Source organism: Myxocyprinus asiaticus, chromosome 28, assembly GCF_019703515.2.
Source record: "Myxocyprinus asiaticus isolate MX2 ecotype Aquarium Trade chromosome 28, UBuf_Myxa_2, whole genome shotgun sequence".
NCBI classification, from domain to species: Eukaryota; Metazoa; Chordata; class Actinopteri; order Cypriniformes; family Catostomidae; genus Myxocyprinus; species Myxocyprinus asiaticus.
Window position 1 is genome coordinate 26,410,286 of NC_059371.1, and position 13,168 is coordinate 26,423,453.

At 37.8% G+C, this 13,168-nt stretch overlaps 1 protein-coding gene across 1 annotated transcript in view; it reads right to left on the reverse strand.

Annotated features, from left to right (window-relative positions):
• Positions 1-11,613, reverse strand: part of LOC127419165 (photoreceptor ankyrin repeat protein-like) — a 32,102-nt gene extending 20,489 nt beyond the window's left edge. Inside the window, exon 1 of the mRNA XM_051660339.1 lies at positions 11,479-11,613. The gene's annotated coding sequence lies outside the window, so the exon portion shown is untranslated. The remainder of the gene's footprint in view (positions 1-11,478) is intronic.
• Positions 11,614-13,168: the final 1,555 nt, after the last annotated feature.

A 13,168-nucleotide genomic window follows, 5' to 3' on the forward strand; every position in this document is an offset into this window, starting at 1 on the left:
TGTTGGTTCTAGGCTCAAGTCATGTCAAGTCTAGTTGTTTATGTCTGTTTTGTTTAACGTTTGATTTACGGTTTTTGGATTCCACGTTTGTAATAAACTGTATTTGGGTTCTTCACATCATCTCGTCTTCATCTGCCTGTCATTGCCTTGCCAGCCATCATTACAGAATATCTGACCTAACCATGAACCCAGCAGTTCAACTCCTATGTCTATGTCAAGGGAATAGTCCCCTGGAGGAATATGTAGAGGACTTCTGCGCTCTGGCCAGCAGGGTCGACTTTAACGAGATTGCCCTCAAGGACTGTTTCCGTTTTGGTCTGAATGAGCCGGTCTCCCCCCTGATGCCTGATGGTTGGAGTACCTACAGCCTAACTCAGTATATCGACCTTGCCCTACTGATAAGTGGTTCACCGTTCACTGTGGGGGAGGCGGATAACAAGCCAGAGTCCCACATCACGGCCACCAAGCCAGCATCCCACGTCATGGTCGCCTGAGCCAGGGTCCCACGTCATGGTCGCCAAGACAGGGTCCCACGTTATGGTCGCCGAGCTTGTGCCACCTTCTGCCCCGGATCCTGAGTCAGCTCCATGCCATGTCACAGTCATGCCTGAGTCTGCTCCATGCCATGTCACAGCCATGCCAGATTCAGCTCCATGCCATGTCACAGCCATGCCTGAGTCAGCTCCATGCCATGTCACAGCCATGCTTCAGCCTGCTCCATGCCATGTCACAGCCACGCCTGAGTCTGCTCCATGCCATGTCACAGCCATGCCTGAGTCTGCTCCATGCCATGTCACAGCCTTCCACGACTCATTGCTCAAAGTCCTTCATGGCCCTTGTCTCCAAGTTGAATTATCTACCACTGATATTGGTGCATAGGGCTATGAAGACTCTTTCCCACAAATTGTCAGTGCCTGCTGATGCCCACGCCCACGCCTGCCACGGCCAACGAGCCAACGGCCACGACTTCCACGGCCAACGACCCGATGGCCACGCCTGCCACGGCCAATGAACCCATGCCTGCCACGGCCAACGAGCCGACGGCCACGCCTGCCACGGCCAACGAGCCGATGCCCACGGCTGCCATGCTCAATGAAACGAGTTCGCGACCACTGAGGTCATTTCCCAGGCATCCTGGACTCTTAGTCTTGAGCCTACCATGGTTCCGCCTTCTACGGCTTCACCCCTCGAGCCTACTACGGCTCTGCCTTCCATGGCTCTGCTCCTCGAGCCTCCCACAGCTCCGCCTTCCATGGCTTCACCCTTCAAGCCTACCACGGCTCTGCCTTTCATGGCTCAGCCTTCCATGGCTTCGCCCCTCGAGCCTCCTACAGCTCCGCCTACCACGGCTCCGCCCTTAGAGTCTTCCATGGCTCCAGTCTCTAGTCTGGGGTCACCACCCAGGCCTCCTGACCCTGTTTCAGCTCTGTGGTCATCAACCAGGCCTTCTGATCCAGTCCCTACTCTGAGATGGCCTCCTGGGTCTCCTGGTCATCCACCTGATCTGCTCTGGTCTCCTTTGTTGTTCCTCCCGCTCACCACCAGAGGGCTCCATCACCTGGGGATTGACTTTAACTCTCTGGACTCCATTTCCCCATAATCTCCGTACCTGGAAATGATTACCTATTCACCTGTTTCCAATCTACTTAGCTATTTAAGACTCACACTCACTCTCTCTCATTGCAAAGTCTTGATTTGCCCAGGCTGACATTTGTGTTTTCTGAGTTTGTTAAATTACCTGTGTATTATCCTGGACTGTTTGCCCTGTTTTTGATCCATTGCTGCCTGCCTACTATTACTGCCTAGTTTACCTGGATTTAACCTGTGGTTGTCTGCCACCTGCCCTGACCTCTTGCCTGGTTATTGAATACCCCTCTGGACTGCCTTTGATATTACTGCTGCTGGTGATTTACCCCTGCTTGTCTGTATTACTACGTTTATTATTATTAAAAGCTGCACATAGATCTCAACTCCGTTGACTCATCATTACAACAGCAAACAGAATATAGGAAAAAAGCATGTATTTGCTTCATAGGCTAAACTTAGGTTAAAATATAAAAATTTACATTTTGAAGCCAGGGCTCTGGAATGAAAGCATAATATAATATAATCCATGATTTTATGCTTTAATGGCACTGGGATTTTAATGGGTTTCAATTGGGACATTTTTGTCCTTAAGGTCCTGAGTGTAACTATTTTGTGTACACAGTGTATTATAGATGTATTATAGGACCCCCCAAAATACACACCTTTGGCAAAATGTATACCGTTGGCATTAACACAGCTAAAATGATAGAAAAAACAAAAATAAAAAAGACAAAAATGTCCCTAAGGTCGCACAAGAGTTAAATGCTCCATGTTTTCTTTTCTCTCTCTAAAAGCATTACTTAAGTCTTTACAACACCCCAGACAAGCACATACTGAATGTGAATTCAGAAGGGCCTGCTTTTTTTTGTTTTGTTTTTTGTCTAGGGCCCCCAGAGTCCCTAGGATCGCCTCTGACTGTTGGAATTTGACTGAGAGACCTGTAATTAAAATGATCCATTCAATTTATTTTTATTTAGGCCTTATTTTGTGTTAATGTTTGTTTAAGATGACCCATCCTCCTCTGGCTTTACATCAAGAAGATAAGATATGCCAATACTATTTTTCTATGGTATGCGTAATATCAGTAATGTATTCATTGAATAGATTAAGTGACCTTATATTTTCAAAATGACAGGAAGGCAGTGTATACAGCTGTAAAGATAATTATTAAATTGCAATTATTTAATTATAGATTAAAAGTCTTTGCAGTCCATCCAAAAGTTAATGGAGGGATGCAGGCAGGAGTTAGTGAAGTGTCTTTTGCTGTTGGGCTATATCAAGTCATAGGCAATTATCAAGTCATTTATATATATATATATATATATATATATATATATATATATATATATATATATATATATATATATATATATATATATATATATATATATATGCACACACACACTACCGGTCAAAGCTTTTGAAACACTTGACTGAAATGTTTCTCATGATCTTAAAAATCTTTTGATCTGAAGGTGTATGCTTAAATGTTTGAAATTAGTTTTGTAGACAAAATATAACTGTGTCACCATATTAATTTATTTCATTATAAAACTAAAATGTAATAAAAAATAAAAAAGTTTTTGAAATTAATGACTTGGACCAAATAATAAATAAAAGCAGCCAATAAGTGCCCAACATAGATGGGAACTCCTTCAATACGGTTTAAAAAGCATCCCAGGGTGATACCTCAAGAAGTTGGTTGGGAAAACATCAAGAGTACATGTCTGCAAATTCTAGGCAAAGGGTGACTACTTTGAAGAAGCTAAAATATAACACAGTTTTGATTTATTTTGGATTTTGTTTAGTCATAACATAATTCCCATAGTTCCATTTATGTTATTCCATAGTTTTGATGACTTTACTATTATTCTAAAATGTAAAAAAAAAAAAGAAATATAATAATAATAATAATAATAATACTAATAATTATAATAAAGAATGAGTAAGTGTTTCAAAATTTTGACTGGTAGTGTATATACAGTGTTGGGGAGTAACGGAATACATGTAACGGGAATACGTATTTAAAATACAAAATATAAGTAACTGTATTCCACTACAGTTAAAATTTAAATAATTGATAATTAGAATACAGTTACATACAAAAAGTATTTTGATTACTGAAGAGATTAATTTGCATTTTATTGTCATTTGTTTCAATTTAATATTTAGTCCTTTCAGATGGAAAACATTTATACATATAAATGATGTGATCCAAAGAGCATTTGAACAGCGGTGAAACACTTTCTTATGATGTGTTACATTCATACGAGCAGACAGGGAAGTAAGTTTGAAGTAAGTTTGAAGCAGAAGAAATAGAAATAAACCTTGTGTAAATTGTCAGCTTTACACTAAGCTAAAATGCTATTTCTAGCCATTTTACATGCACATGATATCAGGCACGATCATATTTTTTTATCAAGAACATTCATAATTTCTTTTTTTCTAGTATGATCTTTGATATTAGGGCAAAAATCATAGTCTTGATCATAATTTTTGTGTTGTTTTCCTGTAAAAATATCTAAAAATCCTTAAAACAAGATCAATTAGATTTATCTTGTTTTAGAAACAACACTGCATAAGATATTTAGGTTTTTCAGAGAATGTATTTTTAACATGTGTATTTTGTCTTACTGTACTGGCAGAGTTTTTATAGTCAAAACAAGTGAAAAAATCTACCAGTGCTGAAGAAGTAATCCAAAATATTTAGAATACGTTACTGACCTTGAGTAATCTAACGGAATTCGTTACAAATTACATTTTACAGCATCTATTCTGTAATCTGTAGTGGAATACATTTCAAAAGTAACCCTCCCAAACCTGTGTATACAGTATATATACATATACACCACACACCACACTGGCATCCATTCAGGAAACTTTGCTCAGGAGAGATAATGTCAGTTTGGTCACATTTTTATTTTTTATCATAATTTGCAAGAATATTTAATGTCATAAATAATTATGCATTTTGTCAATTACAAAAAAATACAATAAATAAGGGTATCTTATTTTGGGCTTGTTTTTCCAGCCCAAGTTGATTGTTTCATTTAAAAAATCTGGCAACACTGTTTATAACCCCTTCAGAATAAAATAAAAATTATACCACTTGGCCCTTTGTACACCCTTTGTAGCATTCTGAAGAGGATGAAGAGCCTCAACTAAGATTCTGAGGTGAACATAGCTGCGATTGACAGATGGTAATCTGTAACTCTCAAAAATAATCTGCTGAAGCTGCAACTTCTTTTAGCTGTGCTGTAACTGGCTCAATGTCTGTGAAAAGCTCCACGAAAGCTATATCAGGGTTAGTGCTATTTATAGGCGACAAGTAGAGAGCAATAGGAGACCATATTTACTCCATAATTTGTACTGATTCATGGCTGAATATGTGAAGTATGAAGTTTAAGCAACAAACTTGATGAAAAGTATATAAGGAGGAACCTTTCTGGAAATAAGCAATGTTGATAGCAAGGTCACTCTGCAAAATGGAGAGAATGCCAAACTACATGCCAAAGTGCATGCCAAACTGAAAATATTGCAAAATAAAAAGGCAGCATAACATACACTGTTTTATTGTCCTTAGATTCCACTGTTGTTGGGTTTGATGAGAATAAGATGCTGAACGGAACGCTGGGTCAATTCTAATGATTTGCTCATTGTATTGTGCTGAAGTGTCACTGGAATGAAGGCAAGAGAATAGAATCTGTTCAAGCTCTACCCTCATGAGTCATGTGTCTGCTTATATGTCAGCTAAGGTCTGACTCTTGACTAAACATTCATTCCCCATTGGATCTTTTCCCCTTAATTTCATATTTGCACACCTAATGAGTATCAACAAGAGTTGTTTAAGAAATAGGTCTCAATTTCTGCCATCATCTGCTCACCCTCAAGTAGTAGCAAATCAATATGACCTTTTTTTTCTTACATGGAACACCAAAGCAGATACTGGGCAGAATGATAACTTCAGATGCCATTCACTTACATTGTTTCTCTTTCAGCAGCCATATCACCCTGTAGCTCAAGACCAGTTACCCACTGAAGCTAAGCAGGGCTGAGCTGGGTCAGTACCTGGATGGGAGACCTCCTGGAGAAAACTAAGGTTGCTGCTGGAAGTGGTATTAGGGAGGCCAGCAGGGGGTTCTCACCCTGTGGTTTGTGTGGGTCCTAATGCCCCAGTATAGTGATGGGGACACTATACTGTAAAAAGGCATTGTCCTTTGGTTGAGATGTTAAACCATGGTGCTGACTGTTTGTAGTCATTAAAAATCCCAGGACATTCTAGTTAAACTCTGTGGGTTACTGTGACTTCCTGTTCTGGTTGCTGCTGGCATGCTGTACGAGTGTTTGTAGCTTGATAGCCTGTTAAGCATTGCTTATTCACGTTCATCATTTTATCCTTTGCCATTTTACTGCATGCTTAAGGTTTTTCCACTTTTCTACTGTTTCAACTGCGTGTATTTTACCACGAACAACTGTTTTCTCTCTTTTTTCTTTTCCCGCTTGTCTACATCTCGCGACTTGACTGCATGCATTCATTTTCTCTACTGTGTTTTACACTAATTATTGCATCAATCTCAAACATCTGCTGATTAGGAACCACATCGATCCCAAACCCTCGCCACTCAAGAACAACCATAACAACAACAACAACAACAACAAATAATTGCAGTAAGTCATGGCATCTGCTCATGTTATTTCTTCCTGAATTGCATGTCACATGTTTACTATAGCTTCTTCCACCAGCAGTGAGGGATTTACATGTGATAAATGTAAGGAATTAATCAGGCTAATGGAGAAGGTTAATGAGTTAGAGACACACATCCGAATGCTAGTGGAGGTGAGTGAGAAAGAGAAGCCGGTAGATACTGTTTCGGTTGTGGGTAGTACAACGAGCAACACGCACAATTTGGTTTTGGATGTAAAGCGCCCGCAGCAGGGCGTTTGGGTGACGTCTTGCTGGCATACTCGCTCAGCAAAGCGACACCACTCCCGTTCCTGTTAGGGTTTCCAGTTGATTTTCCCCACTTAGTGATACCCCCACTGAGAATCATATTGAAAGAGCCTAAATAATTGGTGATTCTATTGTGAGGAACAATAGAATCATATTGAAAGAGCCTAAATAATTGGTGATTCTATTGTAAGCAACGTAGAAATAGAGACTCCAGCCACCATTTAAAAATGCATTTCCGTGGCTCGAGCATCTGACATCAAATCAAATTTACAAGTGCTGGCTAATGCTAAACGTAGATTTTCTAAAATTGTTTTTCATTTCGGCACTAACGATGTCTGGCTTTGCCAGTCAGAGATCACTAAAGATAATGTTAAAGAGGTGTGTGAACTTGCAAAAACGATGTCAGACACTGTAATATGCTCTGGCCCCCTCCCTGCTTGTCGTGGTGATGAGGTTTATAGTAGATTAGTGTTGCTGAATGGCTAGATTTCTGAGTGGTGTCCGGAGAATAGCATAGGATATATAGACAATTGGAAGAGTTTTTGGGGTAGACCTGACCTACTAAAGAGAGACGGACTCCATCCCTCCAGGGAAGGTGCCTCTCTCCTCTCTAGTAATTTGGCTCATATTCTTAATAGTGATAGTATTTGACTAACTGGGGCCCAGGTCAGGAAGCAGACAAACTGGTTAAACCGAATGTCTGCTAGCTGCCTTGAGATGTCACACAGGTCACATAAACTACAACACGTAGTCTCTATATGATATCTAGATGATACAGTCTCTATGTCTGAACCCCGAACTACCAAACACAAAACTCTCACTAAATAATTTAGAAAACATTTGATTAAGGTCAAACTTGAAAAAAAAAAAAAAAAGTTAAGATAAATATCATATAAAGGTAGGGCTACTAAACATTAGACCTCTTCCTACCAAAGCACTAATTGTAAATGAAATTATTACAGATCATAGTTTGGATGTGCTCTGTTTGACTGAAACCTTGCTTAAACCAGATGAATATATTAGTTATATTATGTAGATTGAGCTTTAATTATTGGTGACATAAACATTCACATAGATAATGAAAATGTCACATTGGGATTAGCATTTATTGATATTCTCAACTCTCTTGGAGTCAGACAAAATGTGACAGGACCAACTCATTGCCATAATCATACGCTAGATTTAATTCTGTCGTATGGAGTTGATGTTGATACTATAGAAATTCTAACACAGAGCAATGACATCTCAGATCATTACCTCGTCTCTTGTTTGCTGCAATCAGCTAATGTCACTCAATCTACACCATGCTATTGTTCAGGTAGAACTATTCTTTCGACCACTAAAGATAGCTTCACTAACAATATTCCAGAATTGTCTCACATACTCAGTAAGCCAAAAAGTCTAAAAGAACTTGATGTAATAACAGAAAATATAAATACAGTCTTTTCTAGAACTCTTGATAGTGTCACCCAACTTTGATTAAAGAAAATTAAAGAAAAAAGCCATGCACCATGGTACAATGATCATACTCATGCTCTCAAGAGAGCAGCTCGGAAAAGTGGAAGAATACAAAACTAGATGTATTTCGTCGTGCATGGAAGGATAGTGTCTGTAGCTACAGACAGGCACTAAAAGCTGCCAGGTCATCATATTTGAACAAACTCATAGAAAATAACCTCAACAATCCTAGGTGTTTATTCATTACTGTGGCTAAATTGGTTTGGAATAAAGTATCGAATGAACTAGATATTCCGTCGAAATAGTAATGACTTCATGAATTTCTTTACTGATAAAATTGAAATAATCAGAAATAAAATTGGAACTATGCAATAAACTGTCACAGCACATCAGAAAACAGTGTCTCATAATTTTCCTCATGAGCAACTTCAGTCCTTTGCTGTCATAGATCATGAAGAGCTAACAAATCCTATCAAAAAATCATAAGCTACAACATGTATGTAAGATCCTATACCAACTAAGCTCTTAAAAGAGGTATTCCCTTTAATTTCAGAACCTCTTCTTAATATTATTAACTTCTCGCTATCCTTAGGACATGTCCCAAGAAACTTTCAAATGGCAGTTATCAAACCACTTATTAAGAAGCCACAGCTTGATCCTGGCGAATTGGCTAATTACAGACCGATTTCAACTCTACCATTTATGTCAAAAATACTAGAAAATGTAGTGTCCTCCCAACTATGTTCATTTCTAAAGAGAATTGGTATATATGAACAATTTCAGTCAGGATTTAGGCCCCATCACAGTACAGAAACTGCACTTATCAGAGTTACAAATGACTTGCTCTTATCAACTGATCGCGGCTACACTTCTCTTCTAGTGCTTTTAGATCTTAGTGCCGCCTCGACACGATAGATCACGAAATTCTCTTGAATAGGCTGGAGAATTATGTTGGCATTTGTGCACTTGCATTAGCATGGTTTAGGTCCTATTTATCAGAATGCTACCACTTTGTATGCGTAAACGAGGAATTGTCAAATCAAACAAAAGTTAAGTATAGTGTGCCACAGGGATCAGTTTTAGGGTATCTGCTTTTCTCCTCACACATAGAATAAGTTTCCGCTGTTATGTTGATGATACCCAACTTTATATTTCTTCTAAACTCAATGAAAATTCACAATTCTCCAAATTAGAAGAGTGTATTAATGAAACCAAAGATTGGATGGCCAGAAATTCTATCTATTCTAAAGACTATCATTTAATTGCCAACAAAAGCCTTCATCAGCCAACTAACAAAGGACAATGCATCTATGTGAACTTCTGCAGTTAATCCAGGATGGACTTCAAAGACATTAGTCATTAATCTTGAAGTTCATAAAAAAAAAAAAAAAAAATATATATATATATATATATATATATATATATATATATATATATATATATATATATATATATATATATATATATATATTTTTTTTTTTTTTTTTTTTTTTTTTAAACACTGGACCTTAACGCTTACATAATTTATAAATTTTAAACCATGACATGCACTGCACACAAATAACTAATATTGGCATTATATTCATGTTGTTTAGCCAGAGGGGAACTGGCCCCCACAGTGAGCCTGGTTTGTCCCAAGGTTATTTTTCTCCATTAACCAACATCTTATGGAGTTTTGTGTTCCTTGCCACAGTCGCCTTCAGCTTGCTCACAGGGGTTCTAAATACAATAATTATTTAATTATTTAATTTTTGTACACAATTTACAATCATATTTAATCAAACTACACAATGATCACTCTAAACATTTATAGATATTACAGTTTCATTTTTTTTAATGCATGATTTCCTGTAAAGCTGCTTTGAAACGATGTGTGTTGTGAAAAGCGCTATACAAATAATAATGACTTGACTTGACATCTCAAAAAGAGTAGGATGTAACCCCAGTGTCCTGGCCAAATTCCCTCCCATTGATCCTTATCAATCATGGCCTCCTAATGATCCCCATCCATTAATTGGCTCTATCACTCTACTCTCTCCTCTCCACCAATAGCTGGTGTATGGTGAGTATACTGGTGCACTATGGCTGCCGTCACATCATCCAGGTGGATGCTGCACACTGGTGATGGCTGAGGACTGTAACGTTCATTCGTTCATTCATTCATTCATTCATTCATTATATGGAAAAATAAAAAAAAAATAAAAGTGAATGGTGTCTAACATCTCATATTGTGTCCCACGGAAGAAAGATAGTCACATGTGTTTGGCACAACATAAGGATACATATGGATGTTTTATTTATTTGGACTTTCCAAATAATTACAATACTTGAGATAAATTGCGCAGATGGATAGTGCCATCAGATATTTAGAAAATTAAGGAATCTGAAATTAATATTTTGTTGTTTATCCTGTATTTGTGGTGGTGTGGTTTAGCAGTTAAAGCACAAGGCTTATAACCAGAAGATTGTGGGTTCAATACCTGCAAAGAGCAAGCCACAAGCTATTGCCATTTTGTGCTTGAGGAAAGCATTTAACCTCAGGTTACTGTAAGTTGCTTTGGATAAAGATATCTGCTTACGACTACTTACTTTCTTATTTATTTCTGTTGAAGAAAGAACATACGCTGAAAAAAATGTGAATAGCTTCATGTAGTAACATCTAATTTAAATGGTTTTATTCAAGTCTACAATATTGATCTGAATCAACCTGAATACATTAGGTTATACCAAAAAAAAAAAAAATAAATACAAATACAAATAAAAATAGGCTACCACTTTTTAAAGTGTGTGTAGCACTGATCTTATGGAAAGCAATGCAATGTGAAGTTTGAATGATAAAGTACATGTCCACACACGGAAACATACCATAGGCTGAATCCTATTTTAAAAAGGAAGAAAATTTTTGCTCTCACAGTGTTTTGCCAGCTATATTTAGTCATCGTTACTTGTCGCACAGTGCAACCAATGCTGACTGATAGAGAAGCACTGTGTGCGTATGTGTGAGAAAGAGACAGAGGGATGTAGCAAGGATGGGAAAACATTCCCAGTTAGTGCCACATAAACATTCTGTACTCTGAGAACCAGATTTCACTCCACATGCTGGTTTAGCTCCCCAGACCCTACAATTACAACAATGTCCCATTGGCAGCCCAAATACAAAACTGCACTACCAAATACCAGTCAAGCTTTGACTTAGGTCTTTCCCACGTATCTAAAAGTGTTGAATATGTAATAAGATGTCTGTATCTCTATACATACATTTATATACACCACAGTTTTTAAGACATTACCAATGCAATACATCTTTATAAGGCAAATTCACAAGAATGAATAATAAACTGGCAACTGGTTTCTACACAATCTTATCAATTGTTCTTCTCTATTGCTCCACTTTATGTAGCCTTTAAGCAATTAAACTTGTTTCCCCAGCCTTTCAAAACCCCATATGCATCAAGTCAATAAAAACATCAGTTGTTTCTCACCATTAAAAGTGCTCAGAAGAAGGTATAATTAGATCTGACCATTGCTCCTGCTGTGTCTGTAAAGTCCTCCGAATATGGATTCTTACTGTAGGTTGTCTGATCCCGTAAGACAGAGCCGTGCCCCTGCCTGTCCCCTCTTCCCAGCCCTCAAAGCCCGCTTGGACAATTAGGACTCTGAGGAATCTTTCCCAATCTTGACACAGGTGCTCGGTTAAGACAGGCAACATGCCCCCTCTCATCCCGATTACAGGAGATTTGCAGATTAACATGCAGAATTTGCAGCTGCGAGGAGTCTGTTATCACTCCTCTGAGTCTGCATATTTCCATTCTCTTTGAGTGATTCCCAAGAAATGGTCAATGTTTTACTGAGAGAAACAAAGTAATGTGTAATTAACTTGCTAGTTACTACTACACAACACAAACACTAAAGAATTCAAATTTCCCAACTTAAAAGACCAGATAAGACCAGCATGTTTTTCCATGCTCGTTCAAGCTGGTTTACAGTATGCTGGTTTGGTGCTGGTCTAGCATTTGGACCAGCATAGCATAGGAATTGCATATAATTACACATCCCCCAACTGATTTTCTTGTGACTTGAAATGGATGGCTCTTTATCCACTCACACCTGGCACGTCTTCAAAATGTCCATGTCTTACATGCCCTTAAATAGCTATGAAGCTGAATATGGTAGAGTTTAGCCAATTAAAACATGATTAAGCATATCAGTCCAGCCCAGGAACACCTCGTGTCACTCATTTTGTGGCAGTCATTTTGAGGGAATAATACTGAAATTAATCTATCTTTAAAAGTGACCATGATTAATCTATTACTGTCATTGTGGCTTGTGGCAGACCAGTTCAATGCATGGATGTTTTCATAGTTACACACATAGTGTACAATTTTTAAGCATCAACACAATTAGAAAATAATAGAACAGAATATATTTTGTGATATTTTTACGAAGTTAAAATAGTGCCTAAATAATTAGCATGTGCAGAGTAAGATTTGCAAAAGTGTAAATGAAGTTACAAGCGTGATATATTTTTCTGCATGCACAAAGTAAAATTTGTGAAAGCGTAAATCAAATTACAAGTGTAAAAATAAATTGCATGTGCACAGAACTTTTTGTAAAGGTGTAAATCAAGTTTCAAGTGTAAGAAAAAATATTAACAATACTATAATGTTTTGCTAAATAAACTACTGCAAATGTGTAAATGACTTGTGTTTGTGGCATAAATATTTTCCAGAAATAATCCAATATACACTATTCTGTCTTCCCTTTGTTGCGCTCAAAATTTTGGCACAAATTTCTCACTGAAAAGAGTTTAGCAAGCACAAGGGGGAAGGCAGGTCTACCTGTTTCTAGTAACCAATCAAATTAGGTTTTCGTTGAACAGTTTACTCTGACCTGATTGGTTTAGTAACGTGACAGACCACTTGTTCTTCATATGGCTAGACATCATTCCTCTGGGTATCTCTCCTCTCTTAAATATTAATATGAAATATTAATACATACAGTACATATTCTTTTATTGCGAGTGTAAAGTTGAGCTGACACCACTGATTTATATAAATCTCAATCTGGAGTTCAAATGTTTTTTGTTGCTGTTCATTATTTTAATTGCTTTCAATTATCATTGGCATGGCAAATGGATGGATGGATGGAACTTGCTGGTATCATTGAACTCAT